The following is a 25,625-nucleotide window of genomic DNA, read 5'->3' on the forward strand; positions in this document are numbered from 1 at the left end:
CTTGTGTGCTTGTTGTGTGTCAACTGCTGTAAAAATATCTTGCACTTTATACAATGTTCAGACCAACCATGGCACAGGTGGGCAAAAGGCGTCTCTCTTGTTATATGTGTCAGAAATTAAAGAGATGTCATTGGTGTATGTTTCAAAATGATTATCTTGTGATCTGATTTCCACAATGCACTTAAACCACTACACCAAAAGCTCCCACTCTTTTTAGAGGTGGTATGATACATGGGTGAGAGGTTTGGAATAAGAAATGAGAGACCTGGATTCAGAATCCTCAGTCTGCCCTAAAGCCATTTGAGCGACCTTGGTCCAGTTAATATATATCAGCTTAGTTTACCTCACAAGGTTTTTGTGAAGTTAGAAGGGGGTGAGGGGAGAAAAGAGAATTGTGTACATCATTTTGAACAACTTGGGGTTAATGAAACTGATAACAAAATCACTATCCACGTGAATCTTCAGTGTCCCACCTGTTCAACTCCAGTGTATTCTTTTGTGTAAAGCTCCAATAAAGTTCTCATTGCGTTAGATTTAGAACACAGTAGTACAGAATAGACAAAAGGCAGTGTTCTAATCAAGGTTGCAAGTGGAATGTGGCACGTTATGATATGAAACATGTATACCTGCAGGTTACCATTAGAGTCAAAAACTCCAACCAAATCACAACAGAGGGATTGAAAGGTTCTGGGTAATTAAATGGAACATACCTACAGAGGGAAAAGAAAACAATTCAAAGCATTAATAATGGAAGATTAACTATAATCTCTAGGTAACCTCTAGGTTAGATTACTGAAACAGATTATACATGGGGCTGCCTCTGAAGACAGTCTGGAACCATCTCTTTCCATATGAACTGACCTGGGCCCTGCAATCATCATCTGAGGTCCTTCTTCATGTGCTTCCTCCACAAGAGGTCTGGAGAGTGGGAGCACAAGAACAGGCCTTTTCTGTGGTGGCTCCCGTCATTATACTCCTTTAGGTGCCAGGCAAAAATGTTCCCCTTCTCCTTGGCCTTTCATTGGTGTTATTGTTTTTGTTTGTTATACTATGTTACATATTTTTGTGTTTTTATATTGTAAACTGCCCTGCAATCCTTGGATGAAGGGTGGTATGGAATTTCTTATTCTTATTATTTAAAACAGAAGACTGTCCCCTCCCCAAGAAATATGCTATAGATCTGTCAAAATCAAGGATGTCTTCTCTTCATACCTTTAATTGTACTTGGCTGATATTCAGACCGATCCTCACTACTGATGCTGATAGGTTGCTGTGGGAGGAAGAAAGAGGCAGACACCAATTATTTGGATTAAACAGGCCACAACTTTATTTCTACAACATGGCATAAAACATTAGCTAGGCTCCAGAGATATGGGAATTTAGAGATGATCCCCGGAAAAAGGGGGCAGAACTAAGAGCAGACTTAGAGGAGCGCCAACATAAACTGTTTTATCTGTTTAGCAATAAAACATTTTATTAACTTTTTACTTGGTGCGACCTTGATGTGAACGAATTCCTTATTACAAAAGTGGTACCTCTATTACAGTGGTACCTCTGGTTAAGTACTTAATTCATTCTTGAGGTCCGTTTTTAACCTGAAACTGTTCTTAACCTGAAGCACCACTTTAGGTAATGGGGCCTCCTGCTGTCACCGCGCCGTCGGAGCCCAATTTCTGTTCTCATCCTGAAGCAAAGTTCTTAACCTGAAGCACTATTTCTGGGTTAGCGGAGTCTGTAACCTGAAGCATATGTAACATGAAGTGTATGTAACCCGAGGTACGACTGTACTGCTGTTGTCAAAAGGCAGTGTGTGGGATGCAGCAGTCATATGATGCATTGGTACAAGCTCTTTCAATTTTGTTACAGGTTTATGAGCTCCAGTTTGCTTAAGAACAGTGCAAGTTTATTGGGATTCCTATACAGAAGCTGCATAACGGCAGACAAGGTTTTCTAAAGTTTGATGACCATCCCTGATATTTACTTGCTCCTACAAAGTGAAACCATAGGAGTACATTAGGTGCATTTTAAAGCACCCTCTCCATTCAGGTAAGAAAACAATGAAGTCCATGAACTAAACAGGTGACTCAGGACATACTGCAGAATCCCCTGCAATGCATTGTGGTTCTCTTGAAGATCTACAGGATGTGTTTGGCACAGGAGTCAATGGATGCATCATGCTAATCCATGGTTTAGTGTGACTGTGGTATGAGCTGGAATGACTATGAACATGCCTACAGTTCCAGCACTTCCCTCTCCTCCCACTCAACTAAGAGGAAAATTTAAACAGCATTTAGTTTTGCTTTCCTTGAACCTTGCCTGCTTGTGTTGCCTAGACCAGGGACAGATATTGATAACAAACAGGAGAATTTAACACATAGCTATATAACCCATAGCTTGAAGCTGGCTTGCTCTGAAATGGACCAGCATTTCTTCAAAACCATGATTCCAGCAAGCTGAGAGTCAGGGAAAATGAAGTGAATGTTGCAGAAGTCATCCTTCTGGGCGCGTAGGAGGAGGGGTGTGTAAAACCAAGGCTCATGGCAACTCCTTCCTGTTCATGCATGATTTAGCAGGACATGCAAACGTATAAAAAGGGTTCCCAGAAAACAGACAGTTATGACGGAGGGGGCACCATACTAAACAGCAATGATTTATTTTTTCCCCATTAAAAATTACATGGATCCTGAAATTTGCAAAGCCTCAGCATGGTGTTTAGCTTACCATGCAAATGTTGAAGCCAAGAGAAAGATAAGCTCATCTCAGATATGAGGATCCAGGAAGAAATGCTCAGGGACAACGTTTACAGGTCTGATGCAGTTTGCATGGCTGATTAGTCTGCCTTAGCCTAATTACCCTTGCCTGTCCTGACTGTAAAGATAAAGACATAGAATATTGAAGGCAGCTAAGATGAAAGAAGACCGTCTCTGCCATAAAGAAAGAATACATAACCAGCAGCCTGTCTGTCTATCTGTCTCAAGCTCGAGGCCTAATTGAACCCAGTTTTATTGAGGTGCAGCAGACACCACCAGGCCAAATTTTTGGCAATGCTTCATGTGTCAGATATCAAAGTCTTAGTTCATGCTAATTAGTCTTACTAAGTTATTTACTTTGGCAGTTCTCGTGGATGCTCACCAAAATAGATTTTTTAAAATTAGCTTTTAAAAAATTGTATTGTTTTGTTATTTAACGTTGAACACACTCAACTTTGGTGAGCTTAGCCATGTTATAGGTATTCTCCAGTAAATAGAACCTATTCATCCCATCTTCTCAGCAAGTGTCTGGGTAGATTAGTAAGTTTCCAAGCATAGTTGGAACAATTACTTTCCTAACATATCTGAGTGGTGACAAAATGAATTCCGAAGAGGAGAATTTGAATGCCTTCCCTGCATATGTCTTTCTCTTATATCAAACACTCCAGTTGACTTTGGGCAAGGGAGGGGCAGCTGCAGCATCAAGCAGGAGGGGATGCAGCATGGAAAATACCCAAAAACAGATTTGCTCAAATTCCATGATTTCTTATGGTTCCAAGCAAAGAGGTTTCTTACCAGCATGGTGTAGTAGTTAAGAGCGGTGGACTCATAATCTGGTGAACCGGGTTTGCTTCCCTGCTCCTCCACATACAGCTGCTGGGTAACCTTGGGCTAGTCACACTTCTCTGAAGTCTCTCAGCCCCACTTACCTCACAGAGTGTTTGTTGTGGGGGAGGAAGGGAAAGGAGATTGTTAGCTGCTTTGAGACTCCTTAAGGGGAGTGAAAGGCGGGATATCAAACTCTTCTTCTTCTTCTTCTTCTTCTTCTTCTTCTTCTTCTTCTTCTTCCTGTGTCTTCTCCAAAGGGACGTGCATGTTAGAAAGGGAACCTTATTAATCAAAGGGCTTCATGTGCATCTGCAGCAAGGAGTTGACTTTAATAAATGGAGAGCATGTCAAAATGCTTAGCATTTGAAATGAAAAAGATCACTAAAAAGCATAGTCCTCCCAACACATTCTTTATGTGTAAACTGAATGTATTCATCAGGAAACTGTCGTGCATGCACACAGCAATCTCCCATGCTGAGCAATATATCATCAATGTACCCTTAAATAAAGCCCCATGCAGTAGGAACCAAACTGGATTTAGCTGAGAGATTCTAACAATAGTGTCATTTACTCTGCTGAATTTATTACTGTATTTTGATTATTAATCAGCTGATCGGGAGGCGGGATCTATGCAGCATTCAAGACAGTTACATTTTCTCTTATTATCTCAACTGAAAGCAGACTTACATTCATCTGGACACTGATTATCCTGAATAAATATTCCTGAAATATTTGGTTCAAGGAGAAACCTGTTCTTTAGTTGCTTGCACCACGGGCTTCAGATCCCAGCCCCAACTTTATCCATGTGGCACAAGCTGAGCAGACGCTTGCAACAATGCCCTGATACATACTGGAAAACAACCCATCCCTGATGTATAGCCCTTTTTAATTGTTAGGATATTTTATAGCACAAAGTGCATTGCAAGAATTTTTTCTTTAACTATTGCAGCAAGTCTGCAAAAGAAGTCATGAATATTCCCATCTTAGAGACTGGAACTCAATTCACAGTGTGACTTGTTCCAAGGCTGCCCAGGGTTTTTGTGGCTGAAAGGGGACTTGGAGCCAGCAGCACCCTCCAGCTCAAGTCCAACTGTATCCACCAGACATATCTTCATTTGCATCCTGCTGTATAAGCAGTAGAAGAGTCCTTTGAATTTCTGCATACAAGGGAGCTTCTCCATTCATTCCAATAAAGGATGCAGTCACGAACATACAAGTTGTGCACCAGAAGCCATTTGGTTTGCACTCTGAAGAGAACAGCAATTTGCTCGCTTCACCTAATCCTTCCTGCCTATCAGGTTTTGCAACTATCTTGTGGCCATGGATATCAAAGCCAATCAATCAACTCTGCCAAGATTAATACAGAAGGGGGGGGGGAGGTTTTACAGAAAGCTGATAACACCAAATATCATTGAGTTGGGTCCAGATTTACATGTGACCAGTGCTTTTCTTCTGGGGGGATGCAGGGGTATGCATACCCCTAAACACTTTGTGACTCTAAGTTTGGCCTCATTGAGGGGAAGAATTTCAATATGAGTAGGATAATGAGAGTACCCCTAAACATTTTTTTTTAGAAAAAAAAGCACTGCATGTGGCAATGTTCCCTTGTGCTGGAGAAAGGGTGAGGTGACAATGTTCACCAAATCCTCCTTCCCCAGAGTCCCTGAAAACCCTTCACCTGTGTCCAGAGGTGGATTTAGGGGGTTCGGTCACACTGGGTGTAGAGCCTCAGGGGTACCGCAACTACAACTATGATGTAGAAGAGATGGCGAGAGGTGAGAGGCAGGGGCCCACCAAATTTTGGTGCTGCACAGGGCGCCACTGAAATTTGAGATCTGCAAGGTCCCCCACTGCCTGTGACCCATGAAAATTTGCTCCAAAGGATTTAGGGACCCTGCAGAGCAACATAAGAAGTGACTGCAGAGAAAAGGGAGAATCAGCCCAAACCGTCTTCCACCCTCCCCTCCAGTGGCAAGCCTCCAATGGAACTCAGAGCCTTCTGGGTGAATATGTGAAGTACAAGTTGTGACTGGAAAGTTCGGTTAATGGTCACAGAAATCTGACAGCAAGAAACATTCAGACATACAATTGGCATCGGAAACCCACGAAATGCTCACAATTGTGTATGGAGATGAAGCTGTAACTCGAATGACAGTATATGAGTGGTTTAAGCGTTTCTGTGAAGGGTGGCAAACCATGGAAGATGACCCTTGGTCTGGCAGACCATCAACAAGCAAAAAGGAGGCAAATGTCGACAGAGTTCGTGAGTTATTGATGCGGGATTGGCGTTTGTCCATCTGAATGATGGCCGAAGAATTGCATATTCTGCATGAAATCATTACTGAAGTTACTGAGTTGTTTCACTCTCCACATTCTCCCAATCTGGCCCCACCTGATTTCTTTCTTTATCCAAAACTGAAATCTGCACTGAAAGGGCGCAGGTTTTCCAACATTTCACACGTCCAAGCTGCTATGACAAGGGAACTGAAAGCAGTACGAAAAGAGGACTTCTCCAGAAGTTTCCAACAGTTCTACGAACGTTGTCAATGGTGCATTATATCAGAGGGGGCCTACTTTGAAGGCCTGTAAATTGTGTATGTTCAAATATTCCTCACTGTCCGATTTCTGTGACCATTCACCGAACTTTCCAGTCACACCTTGTATTTCCATTTGCAGACAGGACACACCGGATCCAACCCAGTGTTTTTGACCGTTATCTAGGCAAAAAGAATTCTCTCATGTTCTTTAAGAAAATTAGTAGCTTTAGGGTTTGGGATTGCAATAATCCAAAAGCTGGCAGAGTTCCTCCTGCAGATTTCACAAGGTATATTTGTCCTCAGTGAACATTATTCGCCTGGATGTGCAAGATGTCTCATGCCTGAAGACTAAAATCTTTGGAGGGAAAAGGGTAAACTATAAGGATCATTCATTTTGTCAAAATTTATGAACAACTGACTCTTCATATTGGAAATTGGCTTTTAAAGCTGGGCTCTATCATTTGTGACTGCACCATGTGATGTATAAAACTCATAAACATGTCGCAGCAAGTCAGAGACGGGCGTGAAGCAGAGTTTCAGAAGCTGCCAGCACAGAGGAACCACTAAATTGGCATGGTGCCTTGATAGGCCCAACCCTTAAAGAAACCAAGATTTAAACTATACTCACACGCACATTAACGACAATATGGTCACTGAATACTAACATGGATAAATACTATTAATTAAAAACATTCAAATGTTGTTTCAAAACTTCATTTGCCATTTTTAATAAGTGTTAAGCAATAGTAGTAAACATTGCTACAGTCATTTTAATAATTTTCATTAAAGCTTTTTTTTTTTAAATGCTACTTAAAAACTACTACCCAGCACCTTTTTAATATTGGGCTTTTCATGTTCTTTCAAGGTTTGCCTCTTCTTCTCTGAACAAACCAATAGCAAACTTTCCATGAACCCATGCTGCCATCATATGATGCCAGTGGGCATCTTTGTTGCATCAGATTTTTCTTCCCACCTCCGCCTTCCACTCTGGCTGGCATAGACATCAGGATTGTGGATATAGCAATGGCTGTACCACTCCATCAAGCTCTGATGTTCCCACCAGATTATTTTGGATGGCACCCTACAAACATGCATTTTTGCACAAGCATTCCCCAGCTCTTGATGCCAGTTTTTAACTACCTGGGTCCTGTGTGATCTTTTACTGTTTTATCGTAATGTTTCATTAGCATTGCTGTTATTTTGTTGTTATAAAACACCTCTGGATTTATAATTAAATGAAATCTGGCACTGAAATTATTTTAAATAAAAAGAGGAATGCACAAGCACCTCTGTGTGCACTGCGAAAGGCGTTGAACATATGCATACGTTGGAAGCAAATGTTTGCATAGCCCTTTAGGGTGTTCAACAAGTTCCTGCTCTCCTGTCCAAATGGTTCTCTTCCAGCACTTTTTAAATTTGGCACCCTGTGGCAACAAAAAAAAGGCACCCAATTCAAAAGCACAGAACTGTAGCTGGAAAGGAAAAATTCCCAGCTTTGTCCTTTCCAGCAACAGCTTGAATTCAAAAACCCTAACCCTTTGCACACATGTCTGGATTCCTTTGCACCTGCAAGGAAGACAGGAGGAATTCCTCACCTGAAGTTGAAGCACTTGATGTCATGTGACATCAGATGATTGACAGGTGAGCAGCCCTTTCCACCTGTCAAAGTGGCTCCTCGGGGTTGGGGAACTTTTGTATCCAGTGTGTGAAATTCACTTCCCTACCCTTACTCTAGGATATAGACACCAGAGCAATAACCATATTTGAGATGGCTGTTCCACTAATGTGAACATGCCCCACATTTATTTCATATTGCAGAAATTTCCTATTACTCTGGGCTCGTTGTTTGTCAAAAGAGAACTATGAGGCATGACTTTGGCATCATCTGCTTCACAATCATTTGCAGTGTAGATGCAGGGCCTCTCCTTTCTCTCAAGAATTCAGTGTGTGCTGAGCTAGAGATTTTATCAGCAGGCAGCTTTGCTCTTGAATCAAGGGCTTAACCAAAGGTTAGCGGAGATTACTGCAAAAGCCCCAGAGTTGCTTTACGGGGGAAATCGTGTTTATTGACAATGAGGTGAGGCATACACATGCATATATGCGTGTGTGTGTGTGTGTGCGCACACACACACATACACACACAGAGTGGAGAGGTTGCGCAAGTGATACAATAGCAGACCTTCTTAGAGAAGTGGTTTCAAAATGGATTTCCCACTCCTTTCAAGATTTGCCAAGATTGCAATCATCTTGTGAAAGGCTTGCCTGTGCAAACTTGTTCTAAGGCGAGTGAATCCAGATGGTCATTGTGTAAGCTTAAACGGGGACCTTGTTGTGCTCAATCCACCAAGCTCTGCTCACATGTAGGCCTTGCTAAGATGAATGGAAGTGGTGCCTCTTGGTTAAGGGGGAAATGCTAAGAGCTTTCGTTAATGCAATGCAAGTTCCTACTTTATGCAGCTGTCAATATATTCTGCCCACTCCTTTTACACATCCTACAAGTTTCTTAGAGAGATAGGCCAAAGAAATTTTTGCCCAGGCACTCCCAAAAGAAAGAAAATAAACTGAACTTATTTTTCCATTAGTGTATGTTCTGTGAAATATATTATAAAGCTGCCAACTTATAGCTCTGGGTTCTACTGCTGAAGCTTGGGCTAGTGCATCATCTTTTAATGAATGACAGGCTGACTTCATGTGTATAGATATAGCTTTATGTGGAAGCAGAATGGCCTGCATTTTAGAAGTCCAGACTGTGCCCCACAGATGTAATGTGGAAGGAGGGTTTGAAATGAAGGACCAGTCTGTTAACAGAGACATTTAACATATATCTAAGACCTCAAAATTCCTATCACACAGTCTTTTGCACTTCTCTTTCCCCCGATGTTTTTTCTCCCTGATAACAGAAATCTGGCCAAGGGAAATGCTTCTCAGGGAAGGATTGTGAGGGAAACACCCCCATTTGAGGGAGCATTCAGCACCCCTTTCTACAATGCTTCCAGAGGAGCCTTGAAACTAAACACCCAACTACTATCCAATGAATGATGTAAAATGTGAAACAGGATCATTAACAATCCGTCTCATTGTAGCAATACATATACTATCTTCCTGTGTTTTACTGTAGATATTGGAACTATAGATACTGGAAGCTTTGTCAGAACAGGCCTCCTTAAACAAAGAAAACAGCTACCTAATCCTCTCTAAGGTAAGCTTTCATGGCCAGAACAACAAACAACATTCCGCTTCTGAAAACCCAAACAGTCCCAGACTGCTTACATAGAAGCCTGGATAAAAATAGATTCTTTAAAACCAGAGTCATAGGGACCTATAGCAACTGTTTAGATCTGGACCAGATTCCAGGGAATCAAATACTTGCAAAATTAAGAAAGATTCTCAGTTGAACTTCAGTGTAGACCACCAACATTAAGGAGTGGCACTGATTTGGCATGAGAACGGGGGAAAGGCAATGATTACTACTTTGCTACCATCCATGGAATCCTGCAATGGGACTTCCATACTGGCTCATGTGTGAAGCTTTTCAGTAGAGCTGGCTCACATGTTCAGTTGCTGGTTACAGTAATCAATTGTAGATAAATTAAATTATGCACATGGCTATGAGAACCAGGCCTCTGAGAAGATGTTCTTCTTTTAAAAAAATCAAAATCTAGGAATACAGTTTAAAAAAAAAATTATTCACAAGGGTCTTGTTGTGGTGAGCTCTGCATACCAAACATCTCCTAACAGGTCTCTCTCTCTCTCTTACTAAGATGAGAAGTCATTTTGAATAAGTTGCCTGTTCAAAGAGTTCTTTGATAAGCACAAAACTGCTTGCCAAAATTCATATTTAGAGCCTTAATGGTGGGAGAAAAACCAAGAAATCCAATACTAAGCAGTGGATTAAAATGTATAAAGCATATTAAATGTTGTTAGTTGAAAGCAGGTTTGTTGGTCCTTAATGAACACCCTCTGCTAGATACGTAGAAGCTATATCCATTTTGGTAACATAACTCTGCCTTGGGCATGGTAGAAGTTGGGAGTAATGCCAAGGCCCTAGCAGGGCCGACTGCCACAGGACTTCTGACCCCACAAGAGATGCAGCTCAGCTGGGCCATGGTAACACCAAGCAAAGTTTTGGCCCCACAAGTGTGATGCATGTGTGCTGGCCTGTGTTGCTATGTTAATATACCAGCCCTACTCCCAACTTGTATACAAAGTGGGCCGGGCTGATTTCATTAAGAGGGTGGTGCTAGCCACCAGATGTCTACTATGTTTTGGCTGGCACTGCCTCCAGACATCACCTTAGTCCCTGATGGCTGTCCAGCAGGGAGCAGAGGGCTTTCCCACCAGAGGGAAAAATAGTGGAAGTGAACAGCTGGCTTCGCAAATGGTGTAAACAGGAACGGTTTGGATTCTTCGATCACGGACTGCAGTTTCTTGAAGATGGACTTCTGGCAAGCGATGGGCTGCACCTCACAACGGTTGGGAGGAATGTTTTTGCCAAAAATCTCAGAAACCTCATCAGGAGGGCTTTAAACTGACTAATGTGGGGGAGGGAGACAGTGCTCCTGAAGGTAGGAGTCTATCAATTGATGAAGATGATCATCCAAATGTCATAGACCAAATGGAGCAAACAGCACGCAGACCTAGTGGTGGGAGGAAAAAATCCTTAAATAAGAGACACGGGGGAATGATTAATGGACTTCAATGTCTGTACACTAATGCGCAAAGCATGGGAAATAAACAAGATGAGCTTGAGCTCTTGGTACAGCAAACTAAATATGACATAATAGGCATCAGTGAAACCTGGTGGGATAAGTCCCACGATTGGAATGTAATAATGGAGGGATACAATCTATTTCAGAGAAACAGACCAGACAAGAAAGGAGGAGGAGTGGCATTATATGTCAGGGATGTGTATACCTGTGAAGAGATCCAAGATTTAGAACCTCAAAGCCAAAGTGAGAGCATTTGGGTCAAAATTAAGGGAGAGAAGAATAACAGTGACCTCATTGTGGGAGTTTACTATAGATCCCCAAGCCAAACGGAGGACATAGATGATGCCTTCCTGAAACAGATGGCCAAGCATGCAAAAGGAAGGGAGATAGTAGTAATGGGGGACTTCAATTACCCGGATATTTGTTGGATGTCAAACTCAGCCAAGAGCATAAGGTCAAACAGATTCCTCACTGGCCTTGCAGACAACTTCATTGTCCAGAAAGTGGGAGAAGCAACAAGAGGAACAGCCATTTTAGATCTGGTCCTAACCAATGTTGATGACCTGGTTAGTGGGGTAGAAGTGGAAGGATCATTAGGCGCGCGTGATCATGTTCTTCTGAAGTTTACTATACAGCGGAAAGGAGCAGCCAAGCATACTAGGACTCAATTTCTTGACTTTAAGAAAGCCGACCTCATAAAACTTAGGGAAGTGCTGGGTGAGATCCCATGGACAGTAATACTAAAAGGAAAGGGAGTTCATGATGGCTGGGAGTTTGTTAAGAGGGAGATAGTAAAAGCACAACTTCAGGCAATACCAATGAGACGGAAACATGGAAGGTGCCTAAAGAAGCCAGGGTGGCTATCTAAAGAACTTTTAACTGAGTTAAGATTAAAAAAGGATGTGTACAAAAAATGGAAAAGGAGGGAAACCACCAAAGAGGAATTCAAACAAATAGCCAGCACGTGTAGACACAAAGTCAGAAAAGCTAAAGCACAGAATGAACTCAGGCTTGCTAGAGAGGTTAAAAGCAACAAAAAAGGCTTTTATGAGTATGTTCGTAGCAAAAGGAAGAACAAAGAAACCGTGGGGTCACTCAGAGGAGAAGATGGTGAAATGCAAACAGGGGACACAGAAAGGGCTGAACTCCTCAATGCCTTCTTTGCCTCAGTCTTCTCCCATAAAGAAAACAATGCCTGACCTGAAGAATTTGGAGCAAATGATTCAGCAGAGGAAACACAGCCCAGAATAACTAAGGAGATAGTACAAGAATACTTGGCTAGTTTAGATGTATTCAAGTCTCCAGGGCCAGATGAACTGCATCCAAGAGTATTAAAAGAACTGGCAGATGTGATCTCAGAACCACTGGCAGTCATCTTTGAGAATTCCTGGAGAACAGGCGAAGTCCCGGCTGACTGGAGGAGGGCAAATGTTGTCCCTATTTTCAAAAAGGGGGAAAGAGAAGACCCAAATAATTACCGCCCAGTCAGTCTGACATCAATACCAGGGAAGATTCTGGAGCAGATCATTAAGCAAACAGTCTGTGAGCACCTAGAAAGGAATGCTGTGATCACCAATAGTCAGCATGGATTTCTGAAAAATAAGTCATGTCAGACGAACCTGATCTTGTTTTTTGACAGAATTACAAGCCTGGTAGATGAAGGGAACGCAGTGGATGTAGCCTACCTTGATTTCAGCAAGGCATTTGACAAGGTGCCCCATGATATTCTTGTAAAGAAGCTGGTAAAATGCGGACTTGACTATGCTACCACTCAGTGGATTTGTAACTGGCTGACTGACCGAACCCAAAGGGTGCTCATCAATGGTTCCTCTTTATCCTGGAGAAGAGTGACTAGTGGGGTGCCACAGGGTTCTGTCTTGGGCCCGGTCTTATTCAACATCTTTATCAATGACTTGCATGATGGACTCAAGGACATCCTGATCAAATTTGCAGATGACACCAAACTGGGAGGAGTGGCTAACACCCCAGAGGACAGGTTCACACTTCAAAACGACCATGACAGATTAGAGAACTGGGCCAAAACAAACAAGATGAATTTTAACAGGGAGAAATGTAAAGTATTGCACTTGGGCAAAAAAAAATGAGAGGTACAAATACAAGATGGGTGACACCTGGCTTGAGAGCAGTACATGTGAAAAGGATCTAGGAGTCTTGGTTGACCACAAACTTGACATGAGCCAACAGTGTGACACAGCAGCTAAAAAAGCCAATGCAATTCTGGGCTGCATCAATAGGAGTATAGCATCTAGATCAAGGGAAGTAATAGTGCCACTGTATTCTGCTCTGGTCAGACCTCACCTGGAGTACTGTGTCCAGTTCTGGGCACCACAGTTCAAGAAGGACGCCGAAATATTGGGAGATATTAGAACAGGATGGAGACACATGGAGACTGCAGAGCTCTGAAAAGCTAAAAGATAGAGTGTGAGACTGGTTACATTATTACCAAATTAGAGAGGTTTTTAACATGGACAAGAAATTAGGTTTCCAGGTGGAAAAATCGAAATTAGAAACGGAATTGTTAGAACCTAAAACTAAGACATTGTCAAGAATGTATAACTTGCTGTTAAAATGGAATACTCAGGATGAAATGGTTAAATCAGCTATGATTAAGTGGGCGCAAGACATTGGTTATAACATTATGTTTGCTGACTGGGAACGGTTATGGACCACCGGTATGAAATTTACGGCATGCAATGCCTTGAAAGAAAATATTATGAAAATGATTTACAGGTGGTACATGACACCAGTCAAGCTTGCAAAAATATATCATTTGCCTGACAATAAATGTTGGAAATGTAAGGAAACTGAGGGAACATTCTTTCACCTCTGGTGGACGTGTCCAAGGGTAAAGGCGTTCTGGGAAATGATCTATAATGAGCTGAAAAAGGTATTTAGGTATACCTTCCTTAAGAAACCAGAGGCCTTCCTTCTGGGCATTGTCGGTCAGAAGGTGCTAAAGAAGGATAGAACTTTTTTAATGTATGCAACAGCAGCAGCAAGAATACTCATCGCAAAGTATTGGAAGACACAAGATTTGCCCACCCTGGAAGAATGGCAGATGCAATTGATAGACTATATGGACCTAGCAGAAATGACTGGCAGAATCCGAGACACGGGAGAAGAACAAATAGAAGAAGAATGGAAGAAATTTAAAGATTATCTGCAAAAACATTGTAAATTATATGAATGTTAAATGTGTTGCAGGATATTGAGACAATGTGGCATTAGTGACAAAGCTGAAAGGAATGTGCAAAGATGGTTTATAAGTAACAAGTAAAAGAATTACAGTTCAGTTAACCTAAGGATGGGAATTAGAAGATGAGTGGATAGCAGTAGGAATGGTTAACTTAAAAAGAAATTAAGATATACTAAATTAGGTAAAATAGAGGAAAAATCTGCTGAAACTAAATTGGAAATTGGAATACAGAAAAGGGAGATGTGAGGAAGTCCAGAAAGAAAGCTGTATGAAACTAAGAATTGAACTTTTCAATTTTGTTTGATTTTCGTTTTTTAGTGTTTATTGTTTGTTGTTGTGTTGTTTTGTTTTATGTGTTATTACAAAATTTGCTGAAACTGTAATAAAAATTATTAAAAAACAAGAAAAAACAAGAAGGACACTGACAAACTGGAACGTGTCCAGACGAGGGCAACCAAAATGGTCAAAGGCCTGGAAACGATGCCTTATGAGGAACGGCTAAGGGAGCTGGGCATGTTTAGCCTGGAGAAGAGGAGGTTAAGGGGTGATATGATAGCCATGTTCAAATATATAAAAGGATGTCACATAGAGGAGGGAGAAAGGTTGTTTTCTGCTGCTCCAGAGAAGCGGACACGGAGCAATGGTTCCAAACTTCAAGAAAGAAGATTCCACCTAAACATTAGGAAGAACTTCCTGACAGTAAGAGCTGTTCGACAGTGGAATTTGCTGCCATGGAGTGTGGTGGAGTCTCCTTCTTTGGAGGTATTTAAGCAGAGGCTTGACAACCATATATCAGGAGTGCTCTGATGGTGTTTCCTGCTTGGCAGGGGGTTGGACTCGATGGCCCTTGTGGTCTCTTCCAACTCTATGATTCTATGATTCTATGACTACTGAGCAGAGATTCTGGCTTACATGTATGTCCTGACAAGTACTGCTGAGTGTGTTAATGATACCCTGTCCCACCCCTGGCATATCCACATTGTGACAGGTCCAGCACCACTAATGTGATGAGGCCAGCAATTATCCATGATGTATGCAGGCCCGGAGCTCCACTTGGTACTGCAGCCTGAGTACCAACTAGAAAATGGTGGTGGCAGGCACTGACTGTGCAGCCTTTCAGTTGGCCAGATTTGACACTCGTGGGGAAGGTTCCATCTTGACTAACTAGCCAAGAAAATAAAACTTTGCAAGTTTCTCCAAGACAACTCTTGGACAACGTGTATCGTCTGCTTCAGCTCAAGGTGGAACTACTCTATTCCGAACTATAAAATGGAAAGTGTAATGCTGGTGGTCAACAAAAGAGGTTCAAAGTCTCTCTCAAGGCAAATCTAAAAAAAATAAAAATAAAAGTAGTATAAACACCAACAACTGGGAAACTCTGGCCTGCAAGGGCTCCAATTGGAGAACAGCCTTTACCAAAGGTGTTCTGGACTTTGAAGACGCTTGAATTCAGGAAGAAAGGGAGAAATGTGCTAAGAGGAAGGCATGCTTGGCAAATCCACACCATGATCAACTCCCACCCGGATACCTATGTCCCCACTGTGGAACGACGTGTGGATCCAGAATTGGCCTCCACAGTCACTTATGGACTGACTGTTAAAACTGTGTTTTTGGACGACAATCTCACTTGGCTACGAGTGATCGCCAAAGAAGAAGGAGAGCATGTACTGTGGCCTTGAAGCAGCACCTTGATTCTTATCCAGGGGCTTGGCCTGCTTACTAAGCTCCAGCTTGCTTGGGCCACTGCCTTCACTTGGTCATTGGTATCACTGTGGATCAAGACAACATCTTTTCCCTCTTAAAACCTTAGTCATCATTTTCTCAGATAATTCACTACTGAACAGTGTCCAAAACTGGAGTGTGAGGAAGCAAATACCTATATCTGAGTTATGTATCTATACTGAGTTTATTGTAATGATATTTTAGGATCCCTTATTGTTCTTCTATTCTTAATTGTCTTTGAAATTTTGCTCAGAGTAGTAAAGAAGTTTTGCTCTAGGAATTAAAGAAGCACTGTCATTTTCATTAATATAATTTCTACTGGGCAAAGTATATGTCAGGGAACTGCCATCGGAGCCAAGGGGGGTGGTAAGGCTCCCCGATGACGCTGGAGAGGGAACCAGCAAGGAGAGAGGGAGAGCTTCTGATGGGGAAGGAAATAGACGTGACACCAGAGAGGAAAGGGAGGCGGAGGGAACTTCGGAGGGAAGGCTCAGGGACGCTTCCAGCGAGACCAGCGGGGAGAGCACAGGACCTCCCCTTGGAACGCCCACTCTGTGCAGAAAGCTTCCGCGCAGGGAAGCTAGGCGGCGAGTTGGTGTCAAAGAACTCTTATGTTGGAGGAAATTCAGGAAACGCCCTCTGACGGATTCTGCCAGTGATTGAGACAGTCACGGAGTACTGACTGTCCAGCCAGGGGAAAGTTTTAACCAAACTACTCAGCTTGGAGCAGTTTGTCCCTTACGCACAAGCAACCCCAAACCCCATTACAGTATACTATGACGTATATCCCATTGACCTTTACAGTGACCCATGAAGTATACAGTTGTTAATCTTACTGTCTAGATGTACAACCAAAACTCAGAGACAACCTCCCAGTGGGCTTGTTTGGCTTATGGGTATTATGCCACTGCAGAAGCTTCAGCAGAAGACAATGTTACTGTCTTCAGATACCTGGTAATGAAAACTACAACCTTCTAATGTATTTCTTGCCAGCCCAAGGAGGTATATTAAAAAGTCCTATTATCTTAATAGATGTCTATTGAAGGTTGGAGCTCATATTTGACCTTCCCTATTCTCTGGCAAGATATACAAAAGTCTTACTCATTTCTGACCCCAAAGGCGTGAATAAATATGTTGGCTTAGGTGGTGATTAATGCTTGTTGATCTCTTGATGTCTACCAAATGGGGAGTCATGGGTGAGGAACTTTAGTTTGAACTCTTTGGGCATGAACTTGTTAGATCACATCATGGCTGGGGGGGGCCAGACATTTTGCATAGCAGTTTCTTGTCTCTGCAAACCTCAGATGACAGAGACGCTTCTACTTAAGCTGAATCGACCCCATGGAGAAATCACCACTGATACAGGGTGTAGGTAAGGAGCAAAACACACTTCGTGTTCATTTGGCTTCACCCCCCACCCTTTTCTGTGTGTGGGGTGTTTGACAAGGAATTTGTGCAGTTGGGAAATCTGCTTTAAACCTACTCACCACCAATGTGCATTGTGTTTTAAAGCTGTATTGCTACAAGCTTGTCTTGATGTGTTATTTTTATAATTTAAAAAGAAAAAAACTGAGCTGTGAGCTGTCTTGAAGACAAATTCCATTATTTATTTTTAAAACAAATAAGTAAAACAAATAATTTTATTTATTTATTAACAATATTTTGTGCTCTTGCTCATAATTTATTCAGATGGTTTCCCACTGTATAGTTTCAAGAACAACATGTTTCTGCCAAAGCTTTGTGGGTGGAAAGAGCCATAAGCATCATGGGTGAAAAGGGAAAAAGAAACTTGTAGCTTCAGCTCAGATGTTAAAAGACAAGCATCTCTCCAAATCACCCCGAATCTGTGAGCCATATGTATTTGTGAAACAAAATTAAAACCTGGCAACCTGAAGCACATAAAACCCACCCCTTGTCAAAAAATTTACTTTCAAGATGGTGGTGTGTTGTTGTTTTTAATAAACCTCAAAAAGGCTGTCTAAAAAATACAGAATATTGCTGGAGGTTTTCCTACTTTAGGCCCAGTGGTAGTGTTAACAGTCAATGTATGCAGGCATACGATACACAGTCCTGACAAAATAACATTTACATCTAAACAACCTTGTTCTTATACACTTAACATTATGAGACTTCAGATACACTGTACTTCATTGTTCCCCATCATTCAGAAATCAATATACCTTCACTGCTGCTTTTCAACTGCAGATTGTCATAGATATTCTACAGTCATTCTTTTGAGCGTCCCCCCTTTTTTTTGTCATTTGAACCTAAAGTAGCAAGAACTTTCGGGAGGGAGGTGGGGACTTTTGTTAGTCAGTGAACAGGCTAACAAAAGTATTTGGAGTGATCCAGGATTATCTTGGAGACCAGGGCCAAAAGCCTGAGAATATATAACAAAGTAAAGCTGCTCACAGACACATCATTGTAAAGCTGTTATTTGAGATGTATGTCAACAGCTTTGCACTCCAAGAAGCCAGTTAACAGTTCTGGGAGGAAACCATCATCCCAACAAAATGTTGCAGTAATGCCATTATAATATACCCCTCCTCTCTCACTCTCTCCCCCCCTCCCTTCAAACAAAATTATTATTTGTTAATACACTTTAATTACCATCTTCAGTCCTCAGAAAATGTTCCTGTCTGTGCCTACCTCAAGTATAATCAGTTGAGGACCTGCTTTATTTTGTACACAAGGTAATAGAGAAACAGATCCTTGCAACTCATTAAAATGGATCCTGTTACCAGTGATCAAAAGCACAAAAGCTGCCCTCTAAAACCTACTAAGATTACTCACTCACTTGTTGCTTATGCTCATTTATTGGATGGCCACAATCCATTTTCAGTATCTTCCCGGCAGGCCTAGAAATGAAAGGAAGTCACACACAAAAAAGCAGCTGTTGTCTTGCACAACTTTCTCTCACGTCAATTGGCTTGGTGAGGAGAGATTCCTGGGATCTTTGCCCAATTCATATATATGAGAAACCAGTCATGAAAGGCTTCAGGGATTTTATTGGGTGAGATATGGTCTAGGAAAATAGCATGTTACACTTGTAAAGGCAAAGTATTCTATACCTGAAAGGATTAGATTATATAGCAGGTGTGCTCAAAATGTACAAATAAATCTCTATAGTATAGTTGTGTGAAAAGAAGCAGAGATCATTTTATTTGCTACGCCCTCCCGTCTCGCCATCTGAGGTGAAACAGGAACTGCCAGCTCCTGGCTGCCCAGCCATGTAACCCCAACTTCTTCTGCTGCCCCACAGCTCTCCCCAAACTTGGCGAGAACTGGGGTGCTCCTCAAAGCATTCCGCTTGCTCAGTTTCTGTGCCCCGGGTGCAGGGAAGTCAAGTGACAACGCTATATGCCAGAATACCTCCCTCTCGGTGGTGGAAGCAGTGGGACGGGCTGAGTGCCGCCTCTTGCATTTCTGCCGCTTGAGGTGGGTGCTCCACCTTGCTAGACCTCTAAACTAGAAACTCCTGTCATTTAAGAAAACTTCACTTTCAAATAATCATTTTTTTCTGTTCTCAAGAGAAATGAATGATACATTCTACAGCAGGGGTGGGCAGAAGGTAGATCTGTATCTGCAGTAGTTCTTGGGGTGATTTGCAGTAGATCATCAAGGATGATTTCCAATGATTTTACGACAGCAACAACAAAATAACTCCGCTCCATGCTCCAGCCCTAAACTATACTGCAGAAATGAAGAAGGATTGGGGTAACCTGGAGTGGAACTTTGTGTGGAAGGAATGCGAGCTGTTCCGCCAGGCCTTCGGTTGGGGTTCAGTCTGATTCTTTAATTTCTGTATAAGAACAAGATTAAAGAAGCCTCCTAGCCCACTCACAGGCCCTTTATAAAACCAGTGGTAACAGTTGGCTCTGGAGAATATTAACCACTCTCAATTTTACCCGTGGACTGCCATCTGTCCAGATTTTAATTTGCTCTGAACTAATTTTAAGATATATTTTAATTAATTGATTGGCTGTTTTATGTTCTTATGTTCTTTGAATACTGTGTTAGTTTTATGATGCTAGCCGCCCTGAGCCCGGCTTCAGCCGGGCAGGGTGGGGTACAAATAAAATATTATTATTATTATTATTATTATTATTATTATTATTATTATGTTTACGGCATATCAGAACTAAATGGTGTTCACAATCCTTCCACACAAAAATCCACTTCTGGTTACCCCAATCTTTCTTTCTTTCAGCAATATAATGTAGGGCTGGAGGACTGTCATTTGTTATAAGATCCAGAACAAATTCCTGGGATTGGAATTCCTTGGTTCTAAGTGTATATCTTTTGTCCCAGGCTCTGTTTGGTGGACTGAGGTTTCTAGACCCTACATGTCTAGAATCTGCCCATCCCTGCAGTATATGTTAGTATACAAACTAACCACATTTAGTGAGGTTGCCTCTCTGCTTTGCTTTCACCAGCAGACCACTTTTCCTGTTTAGTCAGGTCATTGGCCACTGATCGGCTATTGTGGCAGGGGTGGGTGTTGTATTCCACCCTTGTACAGGTGCTGTTTTTAATTGGGTTACTTATTTAATTGCTTTTTAATATTTAAGTTGATTGTGTGTTTTTAGTTGCATCTGTTTTAATTTATGCTGAGTGCCCTACACTGGGAAAAAGGGGATATATAAATTAAATACAGTAAATAAGTGCACTACCACACCTGTGTGTTCTCAGCCTAAGACAGGGGACGCTCAGGTTGCAAACGTGATCCATGTGGGATGCACATTCGCAACCTGCAGCATTCGCAACTCATAGCGCCGTGTCTGCGCACGCGCAGGTTGCGATTCGGCGCTTCTGCGCATGCTCAAAGCGCGATTTAGCGCTTCTGCACATGCGTGACCGCCGAAACCCAGAAGTAACCCGTTCCGGTACTTCTGGGTTTCAGCAGTCCGTAACCCGAAAAAACACAACCTGAATCGTCTGTAACCCGAGGTATGGCTGTATGCCTATCAACAATATACGACCTTTCCATTCCGTAGTTCAGGCAATGTTACTCCACAGTCCCATTTCTTAATTGACACTTGATAGACTCGGGTCTTATTTTCATCTACCTATTTCTCCCAGAAGTTGCTCGGTCTTTATTCCTCACCACCACAAACAATTTTTCCCCAATGAAATGCGCTTTGTCTCCTCTTCCTTCAACCACCCTGTTGTCCCTCTTGAAAATGGTTTGCTGTGTGAATTTGAAGAATAATGCAATGAACATGCATAGCAAGTTTCATCCATCTTAATTTCTAGGGAAGGGGTAGAATTGTTAACTGAAAATGCACAAGCAGCAAAGAGAAAAGCTTCCCATATAAACTGGAAAATGTTAATATTACTATTCCAAAAAATCCTTTAACAATATATATTTTTTTTAAAGATAAAAAAGTGATTGCTTCCAAGATTTTCACATGAGAATTAAGCTGATATTTGCTGGTTGTGTTTTATTGTGCAAAAGTCTTATATGGGGTGGATCTACCTGCTGTTAAACACAAAAATCTAAAGGTGTGAAGGAAGGAAATGAAGCAAAAATCATGGGAAGCCTCACTATTTGTCCTATACTGCCGCTGAGGTTTTTTTTTTAATGACTGTGTTGAATGAATATTATTTATTGCTGAAAAGGAGACCAATGTTCTTCTGGGCTTTGGGGTCTACAGCTAATGGCTCTCCAGCATAATGAAAGCATTTTGGCAAAGGATTGCTTTTCTCCTTTTTCTGTTATGTTGTCATTTGTCTTTCTATTCACATTTCTGTCAGCACTATGTATACAAAAGCATTGTGTGGTAGGTGTTTCCCGGCAAGTTCATTGCTATGCTTCCTTGGATACTTACTAAGCCTGCCAAAAAAATATGTGGCTTTTATGAAAGTGGGTGGGGTCAAATTCTTGTTGGAGGCTCTCTCAGGAACTTAGTGTCTCATGAACTAGTTTTGATTTGTAGCTACTTTTTCTTCTTCTTAAGTAGTTTGGATGAAATGAGACATTACAGTGGCAGACCTGAAAGTGTCTGACTGAACCCATAGCCATAGAACTGAACCATTCTGCACCCCAAACTGTCTCCTCAGAAACTGCTTTGCCCCATCTGGTTTTATCCTGGTGGAGCTCTACAACCATATAAGTGCTGAGGATGCGATAGGAAACAAGGAAAAAACACATCACCACTAAGTAGTGGTTTAGGTGAGGGAGCTTACATATTTTAAGCATAAGGTGACCTCCAGAACTGTGTCTCAAAGAGTGGGCTGGCAACAGAAATTAGGCCATCCCTGTCCAGATAACGACATAGCTGAGCCAATGGAAGGCACTCTGCAACACCTGAGTCTCAAGTGACAGTGATCAATTCAGAAGCACCTTCAAGCTACATAGCTGCTCCTTCACAGGGAGTGTAAGCTCATCTGCAGCTGACCACCTTCCATCTATCCATTCTAGGGAACCACCCACTAACAGTGCCTCAGTCTTATCTGGATTGAGCTTCAGTTTATTGGCTCTTATCCAGTTCATTACTGAGGCACATGACACCCACTGCTGCACCTGCAGATGTAAAGGAGAAGTAGAGCTGTGTGTCATCAGTATATTGCTAACATATTCTAAGACTCTGGATGACCCCACTAAGCACCTTCATGTAGCTGTTAAACCATACCCTGCAAATGTCCCAGAAAAACGGGAACATCCCCTTTTTTCTCAATAGAAGACAGCAGCCATTTTGGGCACCATGATCTTGCGCCACAATTCCCCCCCCCCAAAAAAAGTGCTTTTTCAGGGTCACAATCTCTGACACTGTGCCCAAAACAGTGGGCACAGTGGAACCGCACATGGAAGTTTCCATGGGGACAAACAACACCCCCAAGCATCACCCTCTGAAAATGACTATCCAAATAGGACTGGAAACATCGCAAAGTGTTGCCATCTCCTGCCTCGGGACTCAGATAGCTGCTGATGACAGAAAGTGATGACAGTAATTGCCAGTAGATAATGCCAATCTCTGTCTCCATTTTGTGACTGGTGGGCCTCAAGTGATTTTCATGCACCTCCAAGTTCAAGAACCCTACTTCTAGAGACCTGTGCCAGAATGAACAAATGATATCATCAGCCTGTGCAGACCTGGCTGCATGCAGATTGTACAAATCTTCCCCTGTTACTCAGCCACCTGTGCACAGGCCTCTCCTGTTTTTCTCCCCAAGTTCAAAAGGTAACTTCGGGTTTATTCAAAAGACAGGAAAATTCATTTAGTCGCTTTTCTTTAAAATTTACGCAGCCTAGATTTAAGCATTACTTACTTTTATCCTTTAATCCAACTGTCTGGAATTGTTTATGTAACTCCTCTTGTATAGCAAGGCAGGAATAGTTGAAATAAAAACAAAAATGAATAAATTCTGTAAGACAGAAAGAGGCTATAATGATCATACAGGTAACCTCATTTTGCCTCCCTTATGGGTTGAATGACTAAACTGCCCAGAATTTGCCCGTTTAGAATATGGAAACCCAAAAGGTAGCCTCCACCCCCCACCCCCCGATATATGAATAGCCTTTCAGAGGTATACACTTGGTGACTTCAATCGGCAGCAGAATGAGATAAGAAAATGCTGAAGTGGCAAAACAGACTGTACCCTTTTGAATTGTGTTTGTGTGAGATTTTTTAAAGTTCCTTTGTGTTTTAAAAAACTGTCTTCGGAGGTAGAAAACTAGCATTGCAGGCATAAGCAGGGCTGCCTTGAAGCTACTCTCCTTAGCATTTAATTTTTTTCAGGAAACTTCTTTTTTTAATGTGGTGAAGCATGCAGAAGAAGTATCCTCCACTAACAGTAGTGCAGTGCATTGCGCCACATCATCATTCTACCACCCACCACATTCTGCTAAATGTATGGATCCAGTCTGAAACTTGGTCTCTGTGGGAATGTTCAGGGAGGCAGGAGAGGATATATTGTTTATTAATATCCTTCCTAACTTGTGCTAGCAAGTTCTATAACTTAGCAGAGTTTTACATTCCCCTTTTAAACGCACAGCAGATAGCTGGTTGCAGGCTTGTTTATGCCTCTCCATATTAGATTCCTGGTAAGTTCCCTTATATCCCTCTTAAAAGAATAAACACGCCACAAACTTGTGTAAAGTATATAAAAGAAGTTTACTCACATCATCAGTTTACAGTTGGATCCCTGAAGGCAGACTTAGTCACAAAGTATATACATGTGGATCTATCCCATATGGAGATAGTACCAGTGTCCTCTTTGGCTGAGAGCCAACAGAGCAATTCTAGCTAAAATCTACTGCTCCAACAATGGAGAAAGTCAAAGAGAGAGAGAGAGTGCGCATGCCCTGTTCCTTTTGTTACCTAGACAAGTAAGGTCACACCCACCTCTAGTCACATGCAAAGGAAGTATGTCCCAGCCAGGAGGAAACAGGAAGTTTTTGACTGGCTGGACCAAACATTCCCCCACATGTCCACTGTAGGAAAACAAGGAATGTTGTACTTGACTGCTACTTATGTATCACATCCCACAGTCTCAAATTAAGCAAAATAAAGGTGGTAAAATCCTGAGGGCCATAGCATTTCAAGCTGCAGATGTAGATACGCTCTCAGATTAAAAACATGCACGCAACCCTAAAAACCTCCCTGCAAATTAAAAACCCCCCACTATCATATCAGGGAGAAAGTCAAGTTCACTTGGCAAGTTTTATCCATTCAGCAGGTGCTAGTATTCCTGCACATTTAATCAAATTCCTTTAAAATGTTACCATTATTTGTTCCTTTTCCTATGTTAGCCAATGCTTCCAACTTGCAAAACAAGAAAACAAGACTTTGATTTGACCTTCAGGCAAAGTGGGTCCTGGTCCTGGTCAAAGTGGTCTAAAATGAAACAATCAACTATCTGAATTCCTGAAGCAGGACCCAAATCAAATCTTGTTCTTTATGCATATCTTCCAGGCATATCTTCAAAAATCAAGACTCTTATCTCCACTTTCAGTAAAATAATTCAATAACTTTCCTGCACCCCCTTAGCTATGCCAGAGGTTCTGCTATAATTTAAGTCTCTGTGGAAATAGTAATAAAGCTTTTTATGTATGTAGCATATTTCATCTGAGGCGTTAAAGTGATTTATGAAAATTTATTAAGTTTCAAACTCTCTTTAGACCCTGGCCCAATAATTCTCAGAGACATTTATTACATTGCTCAAGATCTCTGTGGTGAGGAATAGTTCAGTGCTAACAAGTTTTTAGGGATATTCTTTTGCCATTCCAGACAGTATTCCCTTTGTCAATATTTTTATAAAGGGGCTTTTTTCAGTTTCCTCCTGTTCCTTTTGACATTCATGTGGAAATCTGAGAGCTGTCAACAGAGCCCTATTCCCCTATATAAATCAGTGCTGTTCCTTTGTAACAAGGATTACACAGCAAATGCTGAAGGCACTTCAATGCCAGCAACCTCTGTATTAATGCTCATGGGTTCCAAGAATCAACTCAGGGGTGGAGCATGTCAGAAGGGACTCTACACACACACACACACACACACACACACACACACGTGTACTTGTGTAGAGCACTTCCACAGAAGGCAGAGTAGGCTCCATACTCCCCTCCTCTATTGTTTTCCCATATCTATTTTAGATTGTAAACCCCTTATCCACAGCATTCCCCCCCTATCATTCAAGAATTTCTTTACCACTTAGGGCTGCGCCTGGGTACACCTGGCCTTTGAGAAACTTGTATTCTAGGTCAGCCCCTCCATTGTTTCTTAACAGATAGACTTCCTGTTCTGGCCACCAGAAAACATCTCAGTTCATAGCAGAAACCATCCATTTCTTCCAACAAGCTCAAGGCGGTCTGCATGGTTCTTCCCCTCCCCATTTTACCCCCTCAACAACTATGTGA

At 41.9% G+C, this 25,625-nt stretch overlaps 1 long non-coding RNA gene across 4 annotated transcripts; it reads left to right on the forward strand.

Moving 5' to 3' along the window:
* Positions 1-598: 598 nt before the first annotated feature.
* On the forward strand, positions 599-17,653 carry LOC309351421. 4 transcript variants are annotated; one of them, XR_014160840.1, is made up of 4 exons: positions 599-691; positions 1,892-2,046; positions 9,234-9,314; positions 17,453-17,653. It is a non-coding gene; the product is annotated as an uncharacterized lncRNA (long non-coding RNA). The 4 variants fall into 4 exon arrangements; XR_014160841.1 differs by having other exon boundaries at positions 613-691; positions 1,897-2,046; XR_014160842.1 differs by having other exon boundaries at positions 625-772.
* The last annotated feature ends 7,972 nt before the right edge of the window (positions 17,654-25,625 follow it).

The sequence above is a fragment of the Podarcis erhardii genome (genome assembly GCF_964252035.2).
Source record: "Podarcis erhardii genome assembly, chromosome: 1".
Lineage (NCBI taxonomy): Eukaryota > Metazoa > Chordata > Lepidosauria > Squamata > Lacertidae > Podarcis > Podarcis erhardii.